General features: G+C 38.7%; 1 protein-coding gene and 1 pseudogene across 1 annotated transcript in view; both read right to left on the reverse strand.

Moving 5' to 3' along the window:
- Positions 1-23346, reverse strand: part of UBE3D (ubiquitin protein ligase E3D) — a 194753-nt gene that overhangs the window by 34142 nt on the left and 137265 nt on the right. The window lies entirely within an intron of this gene.
- Positions 890-21620, reverse strand: LOC122753475 (annotated as a pseudogene).

The following is a 23346-nucleotide window of genomic DNA, read 5'->3' on the forward strand; positions in this document are numbered from 1 at the left end:
GATGGGTGTTAACATTATCCCCATTTTACAGATAAGGAAGCTGAGGAAGACTTCATCTAAATGATTTGCCTAGAATCACACAGCTAATAAATCTCTGAAACTCAGTTTGTGTGTGTGGTTTTTTTTTCCCAAGCTCTCTTCTTAAGTCTTTTTATTAGATACATTGTCACTGGCAACACAGCCAACAAAATGACTCCAAAGGAGACTCAAATGTCAACCATCACAGAGTAAATGCAAAAGGAGTGCCCCCCAAGGAACAGAAGCCTTTGAAAGAGGAGACATTGGGTTTCTATACAAGTACCACATTAAAATGGGATTTCATATGATAGAATGCCCTATGATCAATGCATTTTTCTGGGTGGGGAAATGAGGGTTAAGTGACTTGCCCAGGGTTACAGAGCTAGTAAGTGTCAAGTATCTGAGGCCAGATTTGAACTCAGGTCCCCCCTGAATCCAGGGCCAGTGCTTTATCCACTGTGCCACCTAGCTGCCCCTAAATCAATGCATTTTTTAAAACATTTCAGATTCTGGCTCTCAAGAAGTTAATAACAAGGTCCACCTCCTATTTTCAGGTTAACTCTGTTCTGTAATATGACTGTTGTCCTTGGAAGTTTAAGAAATGGGGGTTCTGGAAGGTGGAAAAGGAGAAATGCTACAAACTGACTCAATTTTTCTCCCCTCTCTCAAAAGTAGAACCCCTCTGAGTTGAGTATTTGTGATGTGACCTACGTGAAGTATAGTCTTTTCATGAATCATGAGTTTATGCAGTGATTTGTATTGGGCTCTCTAGTACAGAACTGCAGCACTTTCTGGGAATACCTTAGTCCTTGAGCCAGGCAGAGCCAGACACAAAATAAGCACACTATCCCTCTGAGCTTTCTTATTTCACCTATAGCAGGCTGGCTTGCACATGCTCCATCTTATTCAGGAAGCTACAAAACTGAGGTAGGGTTAATTTTATATATATGCTTTCTGTATGATTTCCTTTTTTAACCAGGAACCTCAATTGTAAAAAACCAAACAAACCAACAAAAAAGACTCTCCCAATTTCTACAGTTCTCTGCTCCCTGGTACCATTCCAAATCTTCATTCTATATCTATAAGCTGATTAATCATCAATGTCTGTCTTACTGACCACCACGCAAGAGACTTCTGCTCCCAATTCTCAGAAAAATAAGTGGCTTTCTTTTCACTGAGACCCAGAGTAATGAAATCTGCTCTGACCTGCTCTGCAATCATATTCTTCCTCAAGAAACCACTTGGCACTAGAAGACTCCTTACCATAATCTTTAAGGGCCCAAAGTTGAACTGATGCAAAATTAGGCAGTTTTTAGCCAGGAATGTTTCAACCTCTTTGGGTTGAACTAAGAAGTAGAAAATCACTTTAGTCGGCACTGAAAACTGCTTGAACTCTTAGAATCCTAGGTTTTCTTCAAGATTCAACTCTAAAATCACCTTCTGTGAAGGTCCAATTTGAACTCAGGTCTTCCTGAATCAAGGTCCAGATCTTTGTCCTCTATGCCCCCTGGTTGCCCCACATAGATACACATACATATCTTCTTCTCATTAATCTCCAGCATTATCACCTAGGTGGCACCATGGTGCACAGAGTTCTAGGTCTGGAGTCAAGAAGACTCATGTTCCTGAGTTCAAATATGGCCTCAAACATTTACTAGCTATGTGACCCTGAACAAGTCACTTAACACGTTTTTCTTCAGTATCCTCATCTGTAAAATGAGCTGGAGAAAGGAAATGGCAAACCACTTTGGTGTCTTTGCCAAGAAAACCCGAAGAGCCAGCCATGACTGAAAATGAATGAACACAAAGAGTTTAGTTCGCAGCTCTAGCACTAACTTAGCAGTATGATTTGGGGCAAGAAATTCAATTGTAAAATCAGGGCAGTTGCACTAGATCAGGGGTTCTCAAGCTGGGATCCATGAACTTATAAAAAGTATTCTGATAATTTAAAAATATTTTCAATATTTAATATTTGTATTAACTGGCTTTCTTTGTAATTCTCTGTGTCTTATTTTATGCATTTAAAAACATCATTCTGAGAAAGGGTCTTGAAATTTCCCCAGAATGCCAAAAGATCTGGTCTGTGACACTAGAAAAGATTAAGAACCCCTGGGATAGATGATCTTGAAGCTCCCTCCTGTTCTAACTCCTACAATACTAGGATTTCTGCTTTCCAGCCATGTCAGAAACTGGCCAATGAGAATGAGGCAATTAGGCTGTCCCAGCATATATACCTTAGTAAGTCAAAGTGATTTCTTAACTATTAACTTTTTTAAAAAATAGTACCCTAAACTTTCCCCAGATGAGCCTTTTTGTCTTCTAGAGACAGGGAGATAAAGCCAAGAGATAAATCCTGAAGCAGCAGCTCAGTATGTCCTTTTCTTTTCTACTGGAGTTCAAAGGAAAAAAGCTAAAATCTGCTACCAGCAAATAAGGATGGGAAAAGTGATCTTTTCAGTGAGCAAACTTTTTTAATCAGGTAAGAACAATTCTCTGTTAGTAAGGGGAAAACAAAAAGGGGGAGAGAGAAGTGTCTGCTTCAGAATAAAGGTCCAAGAAACTCCCCTGGGCATGGAATGATACAGGTGACTCATACTGCCTTGTGTTGTGACAACCAATTCTTGCTGCTAATGCGCACATCTCACCATGGCAGGAGGAGGATGCAGGGCTACATGTTGTTAGGAGGCTGTGGGGGTTCCAAGTCGCCTCAAAAAGAATCGAAGTGGTTTTGTACCCTTGTCGAGTTAATTAGGTAGAGTTATTTCTGGTCTCTCTGGGGGAAAACACTCTATAGGCTTCGTAGTGTTTTTGGAAATGAGAAGAAAACAAAAGAACCTATTTGCCTAACCTTTTTATCATTCAGAACCAAATTTCTTCATGAGACAAAGACATTTGTCTCTGAGAAATGTAGTTATGTCAAGGGAGAAAATAAAAGTTATTTGGAATAAAAATGTTTTTTAAAAAAATTTAAATACCATGCTCTTCTTTCTAAAAATCATTCTGTCCCTATCCTTTTCTCTTAGAATTCAACTTTAGTTTACTATGTTTTAATTTTGCCCTAGAAGTTTAACCTTGGCTTCAGGGTAGCATTCAAACAACCACTTCAAAAAAAAAAAAAACAAAAAGAAAAACAGGGATGAGTCTGATGAAGTGGGTATGGAACACAGTATACTAGGGAAAGGAAAACGGAAAGACTCATTCTTGTCTTACAGCACACAACAACAGTCACTGAACACTAGCTGGAGAATATCCCCACCTTGGCTCCTCTGATCCATGGAGGAGGGGGACTGGCCCAGCCACAGGTTTAGCTAGCATAGAACCAGGCATTTACTCTTTACCCCTTTTCCCTCAGTTACTCTGGCAGGCAATAGCAAGCCAGCAACTATATCCCTAATATAGAAATAAAAATTGCACCAAGGTAGTGGTAGTGGTGATAATAGTACCAGTAGTAGTGGTGGTGGTAGAAGAAGAAGGTGAAGGAGATGGTATTATTTATATATCATTTTAAGTTTGCAAAATGCTTTATTTGATCCTCAAAACAACCCTATAAGTTATATGCCATTATTATCCCCATTTTATACAAAAGGAAACTGAGGCTGAGAGAGCTTAAATGATTTGCACAGCTAATAAGTACCTGAGGCAAGATTCAAACTCAACAAAATGACTAATTACATAATTGTACATGTGTGACCTATATCTGATTGCTTACCACTTCAGGGAGGGGGAAGGGGAAGGAAGGAAGGAGGGATAAAATATGGAACTCAAAATTTCAAATAAATAAGTATTTACTGAGGGAAAAAAGACTCAAATTCAGGACTTCCTAACCCCAAGTCCAACACTCTATCCACTGGACCACCTTATTGCAAAGCAGAAACCTGCTAACAAATTTAGGGTGGTTTTTTTTTATTTAAAAAAATACATATTTATTAATAACTTTTGATTTTATTTCATCTACATTTCTATTTCCTTCTCCCTGTCTCATAACACATATAATGTTTTTTAAAAAGAAAAAACTAGCAAAACCACCCAATACATTCAAAAAATGTGAAATCTTCCACACCTGTGGCCTCCTACCTCTGCCGAGGAGCCAGTGGGGAATGGGGGAAGGAATGTTTTCTCATGTCTTCTTTAGGGTAGTGCTTATTCTTTGTAATTTCATGATATTCACTTCTCTGTTGTTTTGTAGTAGTTCTCTCCATTTACATGCCTGTTAGTCACTATGAATGCTGTTTCTTGGTTCTACTTACTTTACCCTGCAACAGTTCATATAAATCTTCCCATGATGCTCTGCATTCATCATTTTTATCATTTCTTACAGCACACTAATATTCATTACATTCATGTACCACAATTTACTTAAGCATTTCACAATCAATGGGTATCCACTTTAACTTTACTAACTAGGAAGTTGGACAAAAACAAGTAAATTCCCTCTGTAATGATCTCTAATTTACTCTGTATCTACCTGATTTGTACATAGTTATTTGCACGTTGTCTCCCCCAATAGACTGTGAGATCCCTGAAAGTGGAGGGTGTCTTTTTAACTTTCTTTTTGTCCCAGGGCTTAGCACAGTGCCTGACACATAGTAGATGCCTAATAAATGTGTTGCCTCAACTTGTAACACATTAATTTAATTGAATTAATTCAACATTTCTTCCTTTTGGGGAATTTGAGCCACCATCATATCATACCACAGTGGGGAGAGATCACAAATCTAGAGTTGGAAGGGACATCAGAGGTCATTTTCTAGATGAGGAAATTGTGGCCCACAGAGGTGTCTTCCTCAAGGTCACAAAGACAGAGTCTTCCACATAGACAGAGCCTTTCTACAAATGGCTTGTGGTCCACTTCTAACATTTACTGGCTTGTCCAGAAGCAAAATGTCTCAGCTGAACCTTGAGTTGCCCTTTTAAGGAGGCTCTGCATTGATAGCACCTAAGAGATATGGCTGTTATTAGTCTATTGTGAAAATTCACCAGAGAACGAAAAACTATTTCCTCCTTCCATACTCCCTGCTACTCTCCAAACCAGCCATGAACTTTTTTCTAGCAGTTGTTGTTGAGTCATTTTTCAGTCACTTCCAACTCTTCATAAACCCCTTTGGGATTTTGTTGGCAAAGATAATGACATGGTTTGCCATTTCCTTCTCCAGCTCATTTTACAGATGAAGAAACTGAGGCAAACAGGGTTAAGTGACTTGCCCAGGGTCCCACAGCTAGGAAGTACCTGAGGCCAGATTTGAACTCTGGAAGATGAGTCCAGGCCCAGCACTCTATCCACTGTGCCACCTAGCTGCCCATGAAAATTCTTCCATATGTCTAAATCATAGCTATGCTGTTAAGTTCATTTTTTCTTGTTCTTTTCACTACCATTCTTTTTCATTTATAATGGGACAAACTAGAAACCTCAGTCCCCCAAAATATTATTGCTATTACATCAAGCATTGGATAAATATCTACTTCTCTCCCTTAACCTCGAACTTGTATTCCTGCCTCTCCCCTTTAAGTAGCTTCTCTAGGACTTCAGGACTAAGAGCAATGAAGCCCATTAGTGAAACTCTATTTAGAAACTCAGCAACACCAGACTGTGCAGTTGTACCTTTGGGAAAACATCTGCTACACAGTAGGGTGTGTGTTTGTAGAGGTTGGGGGGAGAGAGGGGATGGTGGAGATTTAATGCATTCTACCAACTTGTAAAAGATTTTTTTAAATGGTCATTTAAAATTTTAAATGGCATTTTAAAAACAGTAGTAAAATGGTACTGAGGTTTAGGAATGGCATACAGTACACATTAAAATAGGCTATCTAGTTATGGACTAATGCAAATGAGACACTTTTTGAGACATGGCCAATATGGGAATTTTGCTTGTTGTTGTTTTGCTTGACTATGCTCATATGTTAGAAGTGCAGCTAGGTGGCGCAGTGGATAAAGCACTGGCCCTGGATTCAGGAGGGCCTGAGGTCAAATCCGACCTCAGACACTTGACACTTACTAACTGTGTGACCCTGGGCAAGTCACTTAACCCTTATTGCCCTACCCCTCCCCCCAAAAAAGTGGTTTGTTTTGGTTTTTAAATTGTGTGTGTGTGTGTGTGTGTGTGAGAGAGAGACAGAGAGACAGAGACAGAGAGACAGAGACAGAGACAGAGAGAACAGGGAATGGAAAAATATTAATACTTGATCATTGAAAAAAATAGAATGTAATTAAAAAAAAGAAATCTATTACCTAGGAAGAAGTAACTCAACACTTTATCAATATGGTATAAAGAACAGAATCCTGGCAATAGAGTCAGAAGGGCCGATTTCTTAGTCCTTGCTTAGACACCCATCAGCTATATGAATCTAAGCAAAGCATTTAAACTCTCTGTCCTTCAGTTTCCTCATATGTAAAATAAGGAGTAGAATCCTTATGTGATGTTCTTCATGGGGTCACCCTGTTTGTATATGTAAATATAAACGTGTGTTTGTGTATATGTGTATGTATGAATGTAAAATTTCCTATATTCTCCTCTAGCATATAAAGTCCTTTAAAACCTAGTTCTAACCCACTTTTCCAACATTTGATGCACTTCTTGCTCCAAACAAAATGTCCTTCTTGCTGCTTCTCTCTCCATTATCCCATCTCCTCACCCTTACACTGGCTGTCCCCCAATCCTAGAATGCATGTTCTCTTCACTTCCACTTCCTATAATCCTTAGTTTCTTTCAAAGCTCAAGTCAAGTATTACCTTATACAAGAAGTGTGATTGGGATCATACTGCTAGTGTCCTTCCCCTCAAATAACACTCTCAACAGACAGGCAGGCAGGCAGAGATATGAACATACACACACACACACACACACACACACACACACACGTGTCATCACCCATAATAGAGTGTAAACTACATGACAATGGGTACTGTTTCTTTTTTTCTCTTTACATCTCCAATCAATCAATAAGCATTGATTAAGTGCCTCTTATGGTCCAGGCACTTTGCTAAAGCACTAGGAATATAAAGAGGCAAAAGACTGTGCCATCTCTCAAGGAGCTCACAATATAATGGGGGAGACAACAAGCAAGCAAATATATACCCCCCAAAAGGTATATACAGGATAAACAGTAAATAATTAACAGAGGGATGGCACTAGAATGAAAAAAAAAGTTGGCAAGGGGTTTTTGTAGAAGGGGTTTTAGCTGGGACTTAACAGAAGCCAGTAGGGGACAGAGAAAATGTCCAGAGCCTAGAGATGTCTTGTTTGTGAAACAGTCAGGAAGCCTGTATCACTGGATGAAAAAAGTACACATTGGAGAGTAAGGTATAAGGAGACAGGAAAGGTAGGGGGCGGGGTTGGTTTGATCCCAAACAGAAGATTTTGTATTTGATCCTGGAGGTGATAGGGAGCCTGACATTTATTGAGTAAAAGGGTGACATGGTCAAATCAGTGCCTAGCAGTGTCTAGCACATGGTACTGTAAATAAATATCATGGTCCCATTTTACAGATGAAGAAACTAAGGTTCCAGAGAGATTAAGCAATGGACTGGCCCATGTTTCCACAGGAAGCAGCTCAGTCAAAACTCAAACCAGTTTCTTCAGACTCCAACTTTGGCACCATAGTATATTATGTTACTTTGGTTACACCAGGCTAGAAGATGGTCTGATCTCTAATACCTTTATTCCCAGAGTTCAGGGGGAAAGTTCTACTTTGATCTCCCATTACCTCTCAGTGTACAAAGTATGGAGTCTTTCTCACTCATGTGCTTGTTTCACTCTGCATAATCCGTTACAGCAAAAAGCTCCTGTCACAAGAAGACAGGAGTCAAGAGGGTGGATCCCCAGAGCCACAGACATCTCAGAGCCCTTCAAAATCCAACACAGCTTTTTCTAACCTACGTTTTTCTGGTGCAGAGTATGTTTGGGTGACAAAGCACGACCCATGAGTTCCAGTAATTTCTTTTTTTTTTTTTAAGGATTTATTGGTACCTTTTTTTTTCAGCACTATGTTCACTTTCCAATAAATCATCCCTCCCTGCCAGAACTTTCCCTCATAACATTACACATTTCTAGTCCTTCCACTCTTGGTAGAGATTGTGTTTCATCATGTGCCCACTAGAACCAAGACTGGTTGCTACATTTAAACTGAATTCATAGGCTTATAGTGCCATTTTCATTTATATTATTGGAGTCGTTGTATATATTTTTCTTTGGATTCTATTTCTTTGCTCTGCATCATTTTATAGAAATCTTCCATATTTTTTTTCTGAATTCCTAATACTGGTCATTTCTTAAGGCTCAATAATATTGCCTTTATACTCATATACCACAACTTGTTCAGTCATCCCCCAATCACGGGCACCCAATTTATTTCTTGGTTTTTGCTACAGTGGGCTGCTATAAATATTTTTGGTATATGAGACTTTTCTTTTTCAATTTGCCTATTAAGTGGAATCAGTCAAATGATATCCAATCTATCCAATCTATGTATCAAATAATATCCAATCAACAAGCATTTATTAAGAACAACTGTGTGTCAGGTAATGTGATAATCATTAGATCAACAAATATGAACAATTTACTAACTAATCCCAAATAACTTCAAATTGTTTTCCAGAAAAACTGGACCAAGTTCCAATTCCACCAACAAAATGTGTGCCTGACTTCCCACAGCTCCTCCAACAATGCATATTTTATTTGTGACTCTTATTTCTATGGAAAAGGACCTAAGTGAAATAATGTTGGGAAAAAAAATCACAAAATTACAGACAGGTCCCAATAACAATTTTCAAACTCAAATATTAGTTGATAAAGGGCCTTCCAGGGATCTAGCATTAACACACAAGAGTCAAAAAGAGTGGCAGCAAGTACAATACAGTAAGAAAAACACCCAGAAGAGTAACACCACTGAGGCACAGTTTGGGTCTGATGAAGGCCATGGCTCACTTACATTCTTCAATTGTATCCCTCCATGTATGTCGCATGTCATCCTGGTTTGTTTAACTCAGAAAAATCTAATCCCACAAGATCACCTATAATTAGAGAGCAATGATGCACACTTGGAAGACAAATATAGACCCCCGCAGAGGTGATGCATCAGCAGTCTGAAAATAATTAATGCTTATCCCAGTAATGTCACCTACACCAAGAGACTTGGGAACAGTTTACTACAGCCATAATGTCACAGAAGGATGGCAAAATCATTTTTCACATCCATAGAAGTAGGTCACAGCAAGAACATTTGGCAAAAAAAAAAAAATCAGAAGCACAAATGGATTTTGTGACACTATCTATTCATTTATCACTGTGGTGTTAAGACTTGATCATTGACTCATTTGGTGCTCCCTACTCATCCTTCTCTCTGTATGATGACACCCACAGTCTGAACGTAGGAGATGGCCGAAAAGTAAATTATCTCGTGGCTTATAAACCACAGTCCATCTGAAAGAATACAAAATAGAAGGAAAAAAAGCTCTATTTCCAAATTCCAATAATGCAAGACTTTGAGATAACAATGGTGAATAAATAGCTGACATTTACAGAACACATTAAACTTTTCATAAGAGTCAGCATGGCCTAGTGGCAGAGAGCTGGTCTCAGACCTGGGTTCTAGTCTTGCCTCTGACCCACGCTTGGTATTCACTCTGGGTACTAAGTCTCTCAGTGCCCCAGGCAATTCTGTAGTTCTAGAAGTTACAGAGAAAGCTCTGATCTGCATTGGTAGAGAGAGTTTTCTCTTGGAGGAATTCCCTATATGAATGAAATTCTAGAACCGGGTTCTTTCCCCGCTCCCTCCAGTTTGCAAAGCAATTAACATAGTAATTACCACATTTTTTCCTTCATAATAACCCAATTAAGGTAAATGCTACAGCTGTTATCACCCCAATTTTACAGATGGGGACAGATGTTTAGTTTTTTTTTTGGGGGGGGGGGTTGCTTTTTTTTTTTAAACCATATACTTGATGTGACCCTGGGCAAGTCACTTAACCCCAATTGCCTCACAAAAAAACAAAACAAAACAAAACAAAACCCCATATACTTGAAATGTTCTCTCTCCTTATAGTTCTTCCTTTAAGATGAAGTTCAGATACTATCTTCTACATGCAACTTTTCCTGGGCCCCACAACTGCAAGTATGCTAGTTTCCATTCACATTATTCCCCCCAAATACTTGGTATGTATGTGTATATATTTATGTTTATATTTATTTGTATATAAACTTGTCTCTGCCATTAGAATATAAGCTCCCTGCAAGCAGGAATAGTTTCATTTTATGCATTTGTATGCACAATCCCTGAAACACAGTAGGTATTTCATAAATATTTGTTGAATTGGTAACTATGTTTACTTAGTGCTGCTAGAATAAACTGTTACAGTTTTGGTTTGGTTATGCCCAGTGCCTACCACAGTGCCTGGCACACAGCAGGTATATAATAAATGCTTCTCAACAGAACAAGCTCTTTGAGGGCAGAGATCATGTCCTCTATCTCCTGGAGCACCAACTGTATGCTTGCACAGTTGCTTTTGCATTGAACAGCTGTTAGGTATTTTTTTACTGAGCTGAATTCATATTAGTAATAATCTAACTTTTAAACAATCTGCAGAATAAAGAAAAAGTCCATAAAAAATTTTTCTTCCTTTTCCTTCCTCTTCTTTCTCCTTCTTCCCCTCCTCCTCCTCCTTCACAAAACTATTCTTTTCCCAATCCATTTCTCCAATTAATGCTCTAACTCTGAAAACCCAGATGCTTGGATTCATTAGAGAAACCATCTCCTTTCCTTGAGACAGGCAAAATGTCTCCAAGAAATGATGTTTCTAGTGTAACTCCCTGTTCTCATTGCCCTACATTTTTTTTTTCTTCTTTGCTCTGACATTCTGATAAGGGCTAGAATCCATTCTTCAGTTTCCAGACCCAAGTTATTCACCCTCCACCTCCTCAACTGTGTTCAGAAGATTTCCACCCTCCTACCATTTTTTTCCCCTTAAACTACCCCCCTTTTATTCTATCTAGCTTTCACATTCAAGGTTTATGTCTCACTGTTTGGCAACCATTTTTCACCCTGCACCTCGATGCCTAGTTAAGGTGCTACAAAAATGCAGTGGTTTTTTTTTTAAAAAAGGATTTTCTGTGTCTACTTTATTATCTTTATTCCTTGTAGTGTCATTAATGACCTTCAGGCTCCGTCAGCCCTGCTGGGCTCTTCCCTTCCACATTCATTCTTATTTTCTATTTTTCCTTTTCCACTCAAGTACCGAAGGACAATTGTACAACAGGTAAATTGTTATGCCATTGCACTGGTTCTCCTGGGACAGCCAAAATGGTTAACACGTGCTCATACATGCACACGCATACATACATACACACACACACACATACACACACACACACACACACACACACACACACACACACACACACACATAAGGCCTTGTCACAAAGCAGGTAAAATGATGATGATATAAAATTAGCCTTTTTCCTATGAAGAAAACATAATGTTTCACCTGTAACTTCACAAAAGGATTCAGCAATTAGGACACAAAGTATCTTATCAGGGATGTCAAAACCAGAGTTATAGGCAGGGGAGAAGGAATATTGTATCTCTTGAGTGTTGAGACATTGAAGCCATACTCTTCTGAAATGCTTCGGTTTTCTTATTCCATTTGCTACATCAGTTCACTGAAATGCTCAAGGAGAGACTTTTGAAAAACTTAAACTGTATGTACAAATAATAACCCCTCCACAAAATTAAACTTAGAATCACAGACTTTCAGACCTGTAAGCAAGCTTGCAGATCATATAGCCCAAATCCCCCACCCCACCCCCCATTTTAGAGGTAAAGAAACTGTATCTGAGCCACTTGACAGAAAGCATGCTGCTAATTAATATAAGGGCCTGGACTAGAACTCAAACCTTGACTGCTTGTCCAGCCAATCAATAAGCATTTACTAAGCACTTGCTAAGTGCCAGATATTGTGTCCATTGGTTTTGTAATAGCTCATGTTGTCTCTTTTTGGATTTAAAGTGTAGAAGTAATACTCAAAAACTGACTTTCTTCATTCCAGCTATCCTAACACCTACTCATGCCATAGATTTCCAAGAGAGTACCAATTTCTTTTTTTTTGTTTTTGGCAGGGCAATGAGGGGTAAGTGACTTGCCCAAGGTCACACAGCTAGCAAGTGTCAAGTGTCTAAGGCCAGATTTGAACCCAGGTCCTCCTGAATCCTGGGCTGATGTTTTATCCACTTCGCACCTAGAGTACCAATTTCAATAAAATAAAGTGTTCTTTTACTAAGACTGCAAAAATAAGAATATCCTTCATGAGACCATGTGTTCTGAGTTTGAAAAATATGGCCATCAAACCTACAACCTTGGTCGAGTCATAAGCTAATTTAAAAAAAACAGTTTCATTGGTATCTTTTGGGTTTTTTACATTTTTCATGCCCAAATAAATTGCAGTTTTCCCCCAGCCACCCACCAGAGGAAAGAATAAAAAAAAGTAAACAAAACGTAGTCCAATCAATACATCAACAGATGTACTAGGCACGAGGTATACAAGTTCCAGAAAAAGAAATAATTCCTATTCTCAAGAAGCTTATATTTTAATGAGGAAGGGAGCAAGGTGGGGTCATTATAATTGTACAGCATTCAATTTTTGGTTTTGTTCGTTCCATTTACATTGTAGGAGTCACTATGCATATCATTTTCTGGATCCGCTTACTTATTTTGGTGTTAGTTCATAAAAGTCTTCCCATTGTAGCCCAGGGTTTGGGGGGGGGTGTTATATGCAAAATGTGAATGAATATATGCTCTTTGAGGGAACAGATTTTGCATTCCCAGTCCCTACAAGGCCTGGCTCATAGTAGGTACTCAATAAATACTGGTTGGATTTGGCTGCATTGGTTGAAGCTAAGATTGGTGGAAAAGCAAAGATGCAGGAACACTAAAATGAAACCCACTATAAGAGCTTATTCACTGGACAACCATGGGATATAACACCACTGGATCTTATCTTTCCTAATAGCAACCAAACCAAATTAATAGAAGTGAAGGTATTAGATCATTTGTTTCTCAAACTAGGGGTGACAGGTGAATTCTAAGAAAGCACTGAGATTCACCATTAAGAGATGTTCGGGTTTTTTCATTATTAACTCCTTTCTGATCAGTCCTTATCATCTGCTGCCCTTCTTTTCTTTTTTATATTTAACATTTAATTTTTTCTCAATTATGTAAAAACAAAAATTTTAACATTCCTTCTTTTAAAAATTTGAGTTCGGGGGCAGCTAGGTGGTACAGTGGATAAAGCACTGGTCTTGGATTCAGGAGTATCTGAGTTCAAATCCAGCCTCAGACCCTGGGCAAGTCACTTAACCCCCATTGCCCTACAAAAAAACAAAACAAAAAAACAAAAACAAAATAAAATTTTGAGTTCCAAATGCTCTTCCTTCCTCCCTACTTCTCCCCTCATCCTTGAGAAGGTGAGCAATTTGATATAGATTATATACATGTAGTCATGCAAAACATTTCTGTTAGCCATGTTGCAAGAGAAAATTCAGACATAAAAACCAAGAATAATAAAGGAAAAAAGTATGCTCCAATCTGCATCAGATGCCATCAGTTCTTTCTCTGAAAGCGGAGAGCATTTTTCATGATAAATCTATCAGAATTATTTTGGATCATTGAATTCCTGAGAATAGCTAAGTCATTCACAATTATCATACAATATTGCTGTTACTGTGTACAGTGCTCTCCTGGTTCTGCTCATTTCACTTTGTATCAGTTCACATAAGTCTTCCCAGGTTTTTTTGAAACCACCACCCCCCCAGTAATTTTTTTAATAACACAATAGCATCCCATCACAATCATATACTACAGCTTGTTTAGCCATTTCCTAATTTTGATGGGCATCCCCTCAATTACAAATTTTTTGCCACATATAGGTCCTTTTCCTACCTGTCTTTTCTAAAGTGAATGTCAAACCATATCATTCACCTCCTTACCTTCCCACTGCCATTAGGATCAAATACAAATTATTGTATTTGGTATTGAAAGCTCTTCAACAACTGTCTCTAGCCTAGTCTGTCTTTTAAAACATAACCACAGGGGGCAGTTAGGTGGCGCAGTGGATGGAGCACCGGTCCTGGAGTCAGGAATACCTGAGTTCAAATCCGGCCTCAGACACTGAACACTTACTAGCTGTGTGACCCTGGGCAAATCACTTAACCCCAATTGCCTCACTAAAAAAAAAACAAAACATAACCACACATTGCCTTCATGCACTCTATAGTCCAGCCAAACTGGCCTAAACTAACATCCCATTTCCTTTGTATGGCCTGTCCCCAGTGCCTGGCATGCATTCCCTTCTCACTGACTGTCACCTCTTAGAATCCCTAACCTCCTTTGAGGCTCAGGTCAAATGAAATCATACATGAGGTCTTTCCCGATCATCCCAGCTGCTAATTCCTTCCCCCTAAAATCACCCTGTATTTATTTTGTATCTATTATGTATCAATAAGTACATATATATTATATTCTCTGATAGAATGAATGTAAGCTCCTTGAGGCCAAGGATTGCTTCTTTTTTTTTTCTTTGAATCTCTAGCATCTAGAACAGAGCCTGGTAGTTAATAAATGCTAGTTGATTAATTGGTTGATTTTTAGTTGTACCCTGGTATACCCCATCTCAATAATGCTGTCCATTCATATGCCCTCTCCTTTCTATTAGGACCTCACCCTATATCTCCTTCTTAAGATTATGGAAACATAGATTTGAAGCTAGAAAGGAGCTCAGAGTGGGCAGCTAGGTGGCACAGTGGATAGAGCACCCGCCCTGGAGTCAGGAGTACCTGAGTTCAAATCTGGCCTCAGACACTTAACACTTACTAGCTGTGTGACCCTGGGAAAGTCACTTAACCCCAATTGCCTCACTAAAATTAAAAAAAAAAAAAAAAGGAACTCAGAGATGTCATTTTGTCTAGTCTCCTCATTCACAGATGAGAAAACTGAGGCCCAAGGAGGTTGAAGTCATTTACCCAAGCTAACAGTGGTAGTAAGTGGCCAATTTGGGATTTGAGTTTGGGTCTTCTGACTGCAAATCCAAAAGTCTCTTCCAATTACCACACTGTCTTTTTTCTTTCCTCCATAGTCCTGAGGTGAATTTGGATCATTTTTGCTATGTACTGGGTTGAGGGTGGGAAAGAAAGGTGTTACAGATACTTTTGAAATGCCAGAAATTCTGTCATTTTTAAAGGGGAGCATAGGAATATGGGGAATGTAAAGGGATATAATAAAGTTGTTCCCCCAATATGAAAAACTGACAACAACCAACCTAAACTGAATTGAATCCCCTCTCTTAATCTATAGCACAATAACTTGACCCTCATCATACAAAATCTAAAATATCTATACAGCAGCCTTAGAAAAAGACATTCAGTCACGAGTGGCATTAATGGATGAGTGGGCAAGTTACAAGTTATATTGGTCAAGTAGAAAATAATATCGATTTCACTTATTCCCTGCAATTCAGTTTAGTTTGTAATGCATTTATTTTTGTTGTTGTTTAGTCGTTTTTGTTCATGTCCAAGGCTTCATAACCCCTTTGGGGGTTTTCTTGGTAAAGATACTGGAGTGGTTTGCCATTTCCTTCTCTAGTTCATTTTACAGGTAAGTAAACTGAATTAAACTGGGTTAAGTGACTTGCCTAGGGTCACATAGCTAATGTCTGAGGTCAGATTTTAACTCAGATTTTCTGATTCCAGGCCTCACCTTCCATCCACTGTGCCATGTAGTGGTCCCTATTTAAGATAGAAAAATTTTAAAGCACTTTCTTAGCCACTATTAAATGTCCTGTTTTAGACATTATGAAACCAAAACTATAAAGAATATGGTCTCTGCCTTGAGGTAGCTGAAATCTAGTTGTGAAATACGATTACTCATTTTGGCTTTTAATAGTAATCCTGAGGCAGGATTTGAACAATGATCTTCTTAGCTCCAAGTCCAAGACTATCTACTACGCCAAGCTGCTTCTCATCACATGATGCCTTTTAATGCTGCTTTCTAAGCTCCACACCTGCTCTCCCTAATGAGATTATAAATTCCCTAAAGATAGAGACCAAGCCTTATTCTACACCTGTGTTCTCAATAGAATCTCTACTTCAGTCTTGGGTCTGTGAGTGGTGATGAATGCATACATGTGTGTTTGTATGCAGAACTAAGTTTTTATATGATTGCATATTAATTGAATTAAAAGCATAGGGGCAGCTAGATGGTGCAGTGGATAAAGCACCAGCCCTGGATTCAGGAGTACCTGAGTTCAAATCCGGTCTCAGACACTTAACACTTACTAGCTGTGTGACCCTGGGCAAGTCACTTAACACCAATTGCCTCACCAAAAAAAAAAAAAAAAGAAAGAAAAAAAAGCATAAAACAAGTAGGCAATAATTCTAAGACAATAAGTCTATGATAGATTTTATATATGAATATATTTAATATATTGTTAACAATATAATATATAATAATATACAATATATAATACCAAATGATATATTTAACATATAAATATATACATATATATATAAAATCTGAAGAAAGCTTAAAACAATAAAAGCATTTACATATGCTTTAAGTTTTGCAAAGGGGAAAGAAATAAACATTTATTTGAGCACTTACTAAGTGCCAGGCATTGTACTATGCACTTTACAGATATTATCTCAATTTTGATACAAGAATTCTATAAGGTGGATGCTATTACTATGACTTTTATACAGATGAATAAACAGAGGCAGATAGTTTAAGTGACTTGCCTAGGGTTACACAGCTGCTAAGTGTCGTAGGTGCTTTCCATATGTTATTTCTTAGGATCATAATAGAAAGCTCAAGCCAGAAAGACATAAACTTGTTGTAGCCTGGTCATTTTTGAGAATTTTCTTCTTTTAACAAATCTGCTATTATTTGTATACATTTAACCTTCAGGACCCCAATGAAGTACATCTATCTAGACTTGAGTTTCTCAACAGAAATCTGTAAGAGTGATTACTCACCAAACTATTCCTGCTAGCTGCTTCTAATGTTATAACTGCTCTTTGTGATCTCTTATAATCCACTTTTACCATATTATTGCTCTAGGTTAATGCAACACAAACAACATTATTTAGGCTTGTGTCTTCCGGGCATGAAGTCTTACTTCTGGGTAAAAATGACCAAATATATTGCTTTCTACACTTTATTGCTTTTTTTTTTTGGCTAGTTCTCATTTTTGCCCCATCCCAAGTTATATATAACATTTCATAAAACTTAAAATTTCTAGCTTCTAAAAATACAATCAATTCTCAACTGTCTGAGCTAAGTAAGGGGGTGGGAGGGAGCAATGAAGCATTTGCAAAGAAAATGCAAAATGGTGGTAATGCACCTGGGGCCCTCTTGGTTGCCACAGCAGCACACAAATCATTGGGGCAAAGAGATTAAAGGAGGGGTATAGCATGAACTTGAAAAGGTAAATTCCAGGAAGCATCTGGGGGGTGGAAGGGTGTGAACTCAAGCATTCCAACTGCCCCTCTTTGACAGTCTCTTTATACTATGCCACTGAGAAATAATGAATCTGGGGGCATGTCAATAGGATCCCTTTGTCTGTGAAATAAAAAACCATGTCGCCACAAAAAAGACATAGACTCTCAAGTTTAGTAGACATCGGTAGCCATCTAGTCTAATTCATACGTGAGTAAGAAGCCCCTATGTACCTAACAAGTGGTCTCTCAGTCTTTGAAGATCTCCAATGAATTGTTGCTGAGTTTAAATCTAGCCTCAGGGGGCAGCTTGCCTCAGTTTCCTTATCTGTAAAACGAGCTGGAGAATGAAATGGTGAAGCACTCCAGTATCTTTACCAAGAAAACCCCAAGAGTTGGACACAACTGAAAAACAACTATGTACAAACAAGATATATAGAGGATAAATTTGAGAAAACCTCAGCAAGAAGGCGCTAAAGTTGAGGGCTACTGAGAAAGGCTTCTTAAAGAGGACAGGACTCAAACTGAGACTTGAAAATAGCCAGAGAATACTAGCTGTGTGACCCTGGGCAAGTCACTTAACCCCCATTGCCCCGCAAAAAAAAAAAAAAAAAAAAGAAAGAAAATAGCCAGAGAAGTTGGAGGGAGGGAGGGAAGGAAGGAGAGAGAGGGAGAGAGAAACAAAGAAACAAAGAGTACACATTTAATAAAGAAACACAATGACACAGCATTACGAAAAATACCATTTTGGTTATGAAATACAGAAAACCTATAAAATTCAGAATTGACTTTCCTGAGAGGATCTTCTTATAATCTTTTATTTTTTATACTATATTTACCCTGACAACTCCCTCAGTGATGAAATCATAGATGTTTCAAAGTAGCCAAGTAATGCAAATACTCCAATACTCTGATTTCACTAATGTGGGTACTTCAGTCCTCTAACCTTTCATAGACTTTTTTAAAATGAATTACAAAGATCGAAAAATGTATCACCTGCCTGTCCATCTCCACCCTAGACTGGTTTTCAGGGAGACATGAAGTCTCTTGCTGGAGTCATGCCATAATTAAATCTTGGCAGAATCATCCAGGGCTTGAAGTCGGATGGAAAAAACCTTTGAGAACCTGGATTCACCTCCATGCCAAGGTGAGGTATCAGAAGATGACTGAGATGAAGACCCTTTATCACTAACTATGACTCATTTGCTGGCAGAGAAAGCTTGGCCTCAGAGGGACCCAGCTGAAATCCTGCAGAGAGATGAAACAACATTAAGATGGATCCATGATTCCCTAGATTCAGGAGTTCCCTCCAAGAATGTACATCCCTGCCCATCCTGAGTGATTTTTGTCTTTGCTCTCTCAAAATTTCCCGACAGAAGGTCCACCTAAAATGCTTCCTTACTTTCTCCTGGCATCAAGCAGGTAAGCAAGTAAAGCATTCTGGAGGAGCACCTATCCTCTCTCTTTTGTGCCGTGTATATAACTAATCCATCTTCTTTTCCTACCATACAGTTCCTTGATGAAGTCCTTTATTACTTACTGATCTTCCCCTTTGTTGGATATGTTATAGCCTGCTCACACCAACCATGCACTTCTCCATCCTTAAGGTTCAGCTTCTGAATATACATGTCATGGGCTAGCCCACCTGAAAATCCTGCAGTGAATGGAATGCTAAGGATTTTTACTTTGTTTTCCTAGATTTCAGAGTCCCAAGTCAAACAAAGAATTTTGTGTGGGAGTCAAACAGGCAAATAAGCACACAGGTTTAGGGGGGAAATCTAGGCTAAACAGCACCTGGTAAAATCTTGGCAATACTGTGATACAAAAATCCTTGCAGATAGCATCTGGGTCCATTTCAAGCGTCACCTTTAAATAGGAAAAACAGCTACCAATGGAAAATATCCCCAGGACACTCATAAGGATTGTGCGCTTGTGATTAATCTAGCTCAGTGCTTGTAACCGCTCTATAAAAAGAAGCTAAGCATGCATTTACTGTGGGGTATGGCAGTGGAAAAGGTAATTCTTAAATGGGAAGTTGGCACATCACATTTGAGTATATTCAGCAGCTCCCTGATGCCAGCCAGCCTCATTTATTTATCTATTATTTACTTGCTTATTTATTTAGTTTTAAATAATGTTGATTGCTACATTTGAGAGGGTACCATTTCTTCCATCTCCTTGGCTAGTCTCGCTTTCTTTTTGCAGACAGGATGGGGACTCAAATGGGCACCACCAATATTAAAGGTAAGCTTCAACCTACTGAGTCAGGAAGGCAGGCCAAGGTGACTCTAAAAGATATAAGATTTGTGGGAGAAGGGGCAGGCACATGAAAAAAGAGAAAAGCTCTAGCGTTCTCTTCACACATTCCTCATCTTTTTCACAGGATACAAAATCAAACAATGAGTTTGAAATGAAATGGAAAGATAAATTCCTTTAAAGAAATGTCCTTTCCTTCTTTTTCCTGAGCTAATCAACAGAGATCACAGAAGTTATACCAGAAGAGAAAACAAAACAAACAAAAAACAAACACTTGAATTATTTTTAAACACTTCCACTAGTATAAACAGTAATGAAAGGGGCAGGGGAAGGAAATAGGCCATTTTTTTAATGAAAGGATAGATTTATATTTTCTTTTCCATTATCTCTTTTCATCCTTGAACAAAGGATACCCATTTACACTTTCCACATAAAAAGAAAGAAGAAATTACACCCTGTACAGCTTCCTGAATCATGGACATTATCTAACCAAGCCTTGCATCTTCACAGTGAATTGGCCATATGGCATGCATTTTTAAATACCCAGCTTACAGATGGGAAAGCAAAGGCACTGGAGATGCTAAGAAATAAATATACCAATGTGACACAATGGCAGAGCTGTAGAAGAGTACTAAAGAACATTCCAGATCATCTGCTGGGTTTTGTCTGGATAATTAAATTATCCTACTGAAACTGACAGAGATAGGGACTAGAACTGCTTTCCTTGATATAAAGACCTCTTAGTGAGGAAACCATACCAATGCAGGTAAGCACTTTCTCTGCTATTTATAGCATTCAGAGGTTAAGGAATTTGCCCAGGATCACACAGTTAGTATGTGAAAAAAGGTTAGGACTTAACCTACTTTGTGGGCAGTTAGGTGGCGCAGAGAATAAAGCACCAGCCATGGATTCAGGAGGACCTGAGTTCAAATCCGGCCTTAGACACTTAATACTTACTAGCTATGTGACCCTGGGCAAGTCACTTAACCCTCATTGCCGGAACGAAGGAAGGAAGGAAGGAAGGAAGGAAGGAAGGAAGGAAGGAAGGAAGGAAGGAAGGAAGGAAGGAAGGAAGGAAGGAAGGAAGGAAGGAAGGAAGGAAGGAAGGAAGGAAGGAAGGAAGCTTAATCTACATCTTACTGGCTTCACAACCTGCTCTCTACCCACTATGGCTTGCTCCCTCTCATCCTGCAATCTATAGTTCAGGAAATGCATTTATAGTCCAGAGAATCATGAAACAAAAAATGGTAGTCCAAAGTTGTCCAAGCAAGATGGTGGTACAGATGACTGAAGGAGGTTTTCTGATGACTGCTTGAAAGAGATGATCACAAGTACATCAAGCTCTATGAGAGAAGGGACTATTTTATTCTAGCACATGGCAGGCACTCAGTCAATGCTTGATGACTGCCTGATTGACCCAGATATATCACTACTGCATATATAACCCAAGAGGTCAAAGACAGAAAGAAGGTAATCATGTATAACTAAATATTTATAGCAGAACTCTTTGTGGTAGCAAGAAAGTAGAAGCAAGGTTGAGTGTTCATCAACTAAGGAATGAATTAATAAAATGAGGTGTTGGTTGGTTGTTGTCCTTCTTTCTTGAAGAGGACCAAAATGACATCACTATGTTGGGGTCAAGGTACAATGTGTCCAACTGTGACTGATCAGACCAATACGAATTCGGAAGGCTCTACCACATGTTGGACATGAATTGTCCATGTGAACATTCAGAGTGGAGATGTCTCTAAATCTGTGAATCTCACCTTTCTTTTGAGACACTGTAATTCCGCTTTGCTCACAGAATACAGCACCTTCTTTGATGTGGGCACTCCATGCTGAGTGGTCCTTTCCTAGAGTCTCCCATGTCATGCAATCAATTCCAAAGTTCCAAAAATTAAAAAAAATTTTTAATTCCAAAATGAAGCATAGTAATAGAGGGCAGTGTATTTGGAATGGCGAAGACTTGGGTTCAAATCCCACCTCATATACTTACTAGGTGTGTGACCCTGAGCAAGTCATTTAACCTCTGGGGGGGGGGTAGCTAAGTGGTGCAGTGGATAAAGCACTGGCCCTAGATTCAGGAGGACCTCAGTTCAAATCTGGCCTCAGACACTTACTAGCTGTGTGACCTTGGGCAAGTCACACAACCCTCATTGCCCCACCAAAAAACAAACAAACAAACAAAAAAACTCAGATGCCCTAAAACCTAAAACAAAATGCCGACATAACCTCTCTGTTGCTTCAGTTTCTTCATCAGTAAAATGAAGGGGTTATGTTCAGTAGCTTTCAAGGTTGCTTCCATCTCTAAATCTACACTCCTACAATCCTATGAGTGTAGGTGGCAGCAAAAAAGGTAACTCTTAAAAAGGAAGTTGGCACATCGTATTTGAGTGTATTTAGCAGCTCCCTGATGCTTTACTTGCTTACTTTATTTACTTGCTTACTGATTTATTTCTAAGTAATGTTGACTGCTATATTTGAGTGGTACAAGAAATGATAGATATGATGAATTCAGAGAAACACGAGAAGATTTATATGAACTGATGCAAGGGAAAGTAAGAACAATGACCAAAATAATATAAAGGGCAGGAGGAACCACTGAAAATCATTAGAACTCAAGACAATCTTTACCCAACAGGGCTGATGATAAAATATACTTCCTTGTTCTCAGTACTCAGAGGTGGTGGATTAGTGCATATGCTGTCAGAAATGGCCAATGGGACTATTGTTTTTTTAATTTTTATTTTTTTGGTGAGGCAATTGGGGTTAAGTGACTTGCCCAGGGTCACACAGCTAGTAAATGTCATAATGACATAAATAATGACATAAATGCCTTTAAATATTATTGTTGTTGTTAACCCATAGTCACCAGGCCTTCAGTCTAATTATGATTTCATTTCTTTAACTTTTCATTGTGGTCCTATTGAGTCTCCTGCCAAGCTGAAGCAGTGTTTATATATAAATATATAGATATGCTGGTAAATGTTTAACCGGGGGTGGGGGAGAGAGGGAAGATGATGGAATGTATGTACATATACTTTTTTTTTTTTTGCGGGGCAATGGGGGTTAAGTGACTTGCCCAGGGTCACACAGTAAGTGTCAAGTGTCTGAGGCTGGATTTGAACTCAGGTCCTCCTGAATCCAGGGCCGGTGCTTAATCCACTGCACCACCTAGCCGCCCCCTGTACATATACTTTTAAATTTAATCTGCATTTTTAACATTTTTAGAAATTTAGACAATGAACAAAACAATAAATCAAGCCCTGGCTTGTAGCATTGAGGTGTAAATACACTGAAAATTTAACAATCAACTTTATAGCTGGCTCAGACATACACACACTTAGAAATCATATAGTTCAACTCCCTCATTTTAAAATAAGGAAACCAAGAATCATAAAGATAAAGAAAGTGATCTGCCCAAGGTCTGATTATTGTTGTTGAGTCATTTCAGTTATGTCTGACTTTTTGTGACCCTATTTGGGGTTTTCTAGGCAAAGATGCTGAAGCAGCTTGCCACTTCCTTCTGTATTTTACAGATGAAGAAACTGAGGCCAACAGGGTGGAGTGACTTGCCTGGGGTCACAGAGAAAGTGTA

This window comes from Dromiciops gliroides, chromosome 4, assembly GCF_019393635.1.
Source record: "Dromiciops gliroides isolate mDroGli1 chromosome 4, mDroGli1.pri, whole genome shotgun sequence".
Lineage (NCBI taxonomy): Eukaryota > Metazoa > Chordata > Mammalia > Microbiotheria > Microbiotheriidae > Dromiciops > Dromiciops gliroides.